Source organism: Myotis davidii, unplaced genomic scaffold (assembly GCF_000327345.1).
Source record: "Myotis davidii unplaced genomic scaffold, ASM32734v1 scaffold1334, whole genome shotgun sequence".
In the NCBI taxonomy this organism is placed as follows: Eukaryota; Metazoa; Chordata; class Mammalia; order Chiroptera; family Vespertilionidae; genus Myotis; species Myotis davidii.
The window spans coordinates 365,673-371,246 of NW_006285046.1; the positions used below are offsets into that span (position 1 = coordinate 365,673).

Here is a 5,574-nt window from a genome sequence, read left to right on the forward strand (position 1 = left end):
TATGGAGTTTTCTGAAAAAAATCAGTCATTTGATCTAGTGATCCCACTTCTAGAAATATATCCTAAGAAATCCGAAATACCAATCAGAAAGAATGTATGCACCCCTATGTTTATAGCGATGCAATTTATAATAGCTAAGATCTGGAAACTGCCCACCTGCCCATCAGTAGCTGAGTGGATAAAAAAGCTGTGGTACATTTACACCATGGAAATCTATGCAGCAATTAAAAAAAAAAAGGAAAAAGGATCTCTTACCCTTTGAGACAGTATGGAGGGACCTGGAAAGTATTATGCTAAGCAAAATAAGCCAGTCAGAGAAAGACAAGTATCACATGATCTCACTCATATGTGGCATCTAATGAACAAAATAAACTGATGAACAAAATAGATTCAGAGACATAGAAGCAGAGAACAGACTGTGGGATCTCAGAGGGAAGGCAGTGGGTGGGAGGGAAGAGATCAACCAAAGAACTTGTATGCACCACCCCATGGACAGACAATAGGGTGGTGAAGGCCTGGGGTGGGAACAGGCTAGAAGGGGTCAATGGAGGAAAAAAGGGGGCATATTAGTACTTTCAACAATAAAGATTTAATTTTTTAAAAATGAAATAGAATAGAAAGAGAACATCCACATTATGGAGCTAAGTATAGTTTACATAAAACTTTTTTTAATTATCTGTACGTGTAATTCTTTTTTTTTTTAATATATTTTATTGAGTTTTACAGAGAGGAACGGAGAGAGATAGAGAGTTAGAAACATCGATGAGAGAGAAACATTGATGAGAGAGAAACATCGACCAGCTGCCTCCTGCACACTCCCCACTGGGGATGTGCCCGCAACCCAGGTACATGCCCTTGACCGGAATCGAACCTGGGACCTTTCAGTCCGCAGGCCGACGCTCTATCCACTGAGCCAAACCGGTTTCGGCATGTACGTGTAATTCTTGTCTCCATAAGAATTACTCAGGGCTCTTGATAACAACGCAGATGGTCAGTGTGGCTCAGTTGGTTGAAGCATCTTCCCATACACCAAAAGGTCCCAGGTTCAATTCCTAGTCCAGGCATATACCCAGGTTGTGGATTCAATCCCAGGTTGTGAAGAGTGCAGGAGGCAACTACCTGATGTTTCTCTCTCTCTCCCCCTCCTCTCAAAAAGAAAAAAAAAATGCAGGTGCTTAGATTCCACACCCAAAATTTTGGAGAGGGGTTCAAGAATCTGGATTTTGAACAAGAATCTGGATTTTGAACAAGTACTAGTAGATTGTAGACTGTGCTTTCAGACACAATGGTATAGATGCCCTTGAGAAGTAAGTGGTCTAGAGCTAAGTGACCAACTTAAGAAAGACCTGAGGTTTTTTTTCTGCCGGGCACCACAGGAAATGTTTTACGTATATTACCTCATTTAAATGTCACACTGGCCCAGCCAGTGTGGCTAAGTGGTTGAGTGTCGACCTATGAACCAAGAGATCAGTGGTTCGATTCCCAGTCAGGCACATGCCCAGGTTGAGGGCTCAATTCCCCAGGGGCTGGGGGAGGAGTGGGGGGAAGGCAGCAGCCAATCGATGTTTCTCTCATTAGTTTTTCTATCTCTAATCCTCTCCCTTGCTCTCTCTCTAAAATCAATAAAAAACATTAAAAAATATGTCATACTATACAGGTTTCCTCATTAATGTGTTAAATAAAATCATTAATATCTGTTTACTTTATATCAATGGGAGAGCCATGATTTCATTTTTTAAGAAATGATCCTTTAACAATTTAACAAGTTTCAGATACTTTGGGGTATTGTGGGAACCTCAAGAGGAGAGGAACTTGAGCAAATTTATAAGTAGTTCAGGTAAAACCTACTGTGGAGAGAGCTTTCTGGGTATGGCTGCCATACCTCAGGAGAGCAAACACCAGATTTTTAAAAAATTCAATCTGAGGTCCCTTATGAAGATTTCCAGCAAAGCAAACTCAAGAAAGCCTATATAATAAATTAACTCACTTACTGCACCTAGGCAAATAATCAAGCCAAAGCTAACGAGACCAGCCTTATTTCATTATCAAAAATATCTTTCATTGAGGTTATGAGACTGTAGGTAAAATTTGTTCTTCAATAGGAAACTATGCATTGTCTGGAACACACCCTTCCAGGTTATAGAAATCTAGCCTTTCAGTACCTTTGAGCTATTTTTACAACTCTAAACATTATAGAGAATAATGAGAACTAGAAACTGATAGTCTATAAACAATAAATCCCCTCTCTCCATGTAAATAAATATGGACATGTAAATGATTCTTCCAACTGTGGAAGAAACCAGTTTTGCCTCCATCTGCACATTCATTTCAATATTCCTGATCTGTAGTCTTCTAGAATCTTCCTTGGGTTCTCTTGCAAACTGGCTGTAAGATCTTACTGGTTCCTTGATTCCTGAGTTGAGTAAAAGCTTTCACATGTGTTCATTTCATATCTGTATGAAATCATGAATTTTATTTCCTTTGTTTTGGTCTAAGGCTCTGCTTTTTAGATTGCCCTGGTCATTTGGTCCTGACATCTTTGAGTTCCAATCAGCAATTTAAAAAATTACATCAGCTATATCAGTCTCTACTGCATGTAATAAAAGTGAGTATTATCATATAAAACTTTTATTTGTTATACATATGTATATTTATCCTAGTAGACTCACATTTTAAAAAATATATTTAATTGATTTTTTACAGAGAGGAAGGGAGAGGGATAGAGAGTTAGAAACATCGATGAGAGAAAAACATCGATCAGCTGCCTCCTGCACACTCCCTACTGGGTATATGCCCGCAACCAAGGTACATGCCCTTGACTAGAATCGAACATGGGACCCTTGAGTCCGAAGGCCGATGCTCTATCCACTGAGCCAAACCGGTCAGGGCTGGACTCACATTTTTTTTTAACTTTGGATGGTCATTGTTTTGAGGTAAATACTTGGGCCCTAATGTTTATTTTGTAGTATTTAATTTTTACTCAATAAGGATTTCTTGAGTGTCTGGGATGTTTTTAAGTCAGGCAGATATAAATGGAAAGTTCAAGAGCTTCACAATTTATGGTTGATCACTCTCTTATCCTCTCTCCCCTTTCCCCAAAACTGAGGTACAGAGCAATCTGAGGGCAGTATTCCGACTGCCGGCTTTGATAATGCTGTCCTGCTGGTGGTTACAAAGGGCTCAGTGTAAACCCAATACCGAGGAGACATCCCTGGGTCCAAGCCCTAATCAGTAAGATCTGGAAAGGCAGAGCCTGGCTCAGCAGTTGATGGTGGATCAACAGAATTACCTTCATACAAGAGAGCGACAACCACCATCCTCAGGTGCCAACATCCAGGTCCTTGGCGCTGGCTTGCTGGGTGGGAGACCTGGGCAAATCCCACCGATTCTCTGAGATGGTTTCACCTGTGAAACAGGAAAAGTGGCAGATGAGATATGTTATGTCAAATTCTTCTATAAACTGTAAATCACCGCACAAGCACAAGGAATTCTTTGTACAGGCTCCAGTAGGGGTCCTGAAGAGTAGAAAGGGAAGAGAGAAGTTCATGATGTTTGAAAAAGCTCCTGGATGAGCCCTGGCAAGGTAGCTCAGTTGGATAGAGCATCATCCTGATAGGCCAAGGTTTTGGGTTCGATCCCAGGTCAGGGCACATACTAGAATAAGTGGGACAATGAATAGATGTTTCTCTCTCTTTCCTTTCCTCTCTCTAAAATCAATTGTTTTAAAAAGCTCCTGGGTGATTCCAATTGCTGTCCGCCCACCTTCCCCAACTAATGAGCTACGTAGGTTACAGGTGCACACTGGCTGGCCCAAGAACCCTCCTATGACTACATGCACCACTCTTGGTATACATAGGCGTTATATTTGGGAGAGCTGGAAGGTGGCAGTGATCAAGACTAAGAACTGTTGCCCTGACCGGTTTGGCTCAGTGGATAGAGCATCGGCCTGTGGACTGAAGGGTCCCAGGTTCAATTCCAGTCAAGTCCATGTACCTTGCAGGCATATCCCCATAGGGGATGTTCAGGAGGCAGCTGATGGATGTTTCTCTCTCATCAATGTTTCTAACTCTCTATCCCTCTCCCTTCCTCTCTGTAAAAAATCAATAAAATATATTTCTAAAAAATACTAAAGGAAAAAATAGACTACTAATAAAAATTAAAAAAGATTAAGAACTGCTATTCTAAGGCAGGGCTTCTCAAACTCAGCACCACTGGTATTTTGCACCAGATAATTCTTTGTGGTGGGAGCTCTCCTGTGCAATGAAGGATATTTAACAAGCATCCAGGCCTCTGCCTGCTAGATGCCAGGAGCATCTCCCAAGTCCCCACAACCAGCATTGTAAATGTCCCCAGGGAACCACTGCTCCAAAACAACTTAGAGCTGCCCTATAGAAAGAGAGATTATAGCCAACGGTATCCCTACCCCCAACCCCCATCAGAATCTTAGCTAGTATTATTCCTCCCTTACCAGGCCCAAACTGTCCTCGAATCTCATTCTCTCTGCACCGGAGCCTGCCACCTTCCATGCCTTCTCAGGACTTCAATCCCCACCACTGCCCTAATGGTCTTTCCCTCTAGCTCCTCCCGGTCCTTCCAATTCTCCCTACGCAATGCAGTGCTGACTGGTTAATCTTCCTAAATTTCAACTTTAATAATTTCTCTCTCCAGTAAAAATAATCTGTCTGTTACAAAAGCCCCACAATCTAGCACCAACCTCACACACCATCTCTTCCCCAGATCTGACTAAGGGCTTTAGGAAGAGGAACAAGAGAAATCTGATTGAATCAAGCCAGAAAATCCAAATCAAGTCCTGGAAATGGTTTTGGCCTTGAGAACCAGAAATGTCAAAATAATAAGGTTTCACGTGATTCTCTAATTATTGGAGCTCAGCATCCTCCAAAGGCAAGGAGTAACGGAAGCGAAAGACCGATGGTGAAGGCAAGCATTTTGAACTATGGTTACACGGATTAGGTCCTGAAATCAATTTCATGGGTTAGCAATAATTTTCTGGAATGGAAAGAACAGAACAGAATAGAACGGAATGGAATGTGCAGTGAGGGTAATATCTTCCTTTAAAGTAATCTTTCATTAATCTGCATCTACAGGCACAGGGTCTGCATGTAAAATATATTTCTCGGTGTCAGTTGAAAAGAAGTTGAAAGCCACAGTGGACAATCGACATAACCAGACGTGGACGGAGGAATGCAACAACAGCAAAAGTGCAAGGTCACTCACTGGTACCTCCAGAGCCGCAGAGATGGGTGCCAGGATGGAGGCAGTGTGCGGTGGGGTGGACACCGCCGGGGGCGACGGGCAAATGTGGGGCTCTCTGATTTGGGCTGTCAGGGCTCAGTCCCAGGGTGGGGTGTGTTGGGGAAGTGGGGGTGGGGGGGCGAGGAGAAAAGAGGCGAATCCCGGGTGAAGGACAAGGAAGCGGCCTAAGCGCCGGTACCCAAAGCCTGGGGACCCCCCTCCTCCTAGCAGCAGCAACCCCTGTGACCGCCGGGAGAGGCGCGCCCGCGCCGGGGACCGGGGACCCTCCCGACCCGCTGGTACCCGTCCTCACCGGGCACC

At 43.3% G+C, this 5,574-nt stretch overlaps 1 protein-coding gene across 1 annotated transcript in view; it reads right to left on the reverse strand.

Annotated features, from left to right (window-relative positions):
- FLYWCH1 (FLYWCH-type zinc finger 1) overlaps nt 1–3,425 on the reverse strand; it is a 30,698-nt gene extending 27,273 nt beyond the window's left edge. The window contains 1 exon segment of the mRNA XM_015558548.1: nt 3,290–3,425. The gene's annotated coding sequence lies outside the window, so the exon portion shown is untranslated.
- Between the last annotated feature and the right edge of the window lie 2,149 nt (nt 3,426–5,574).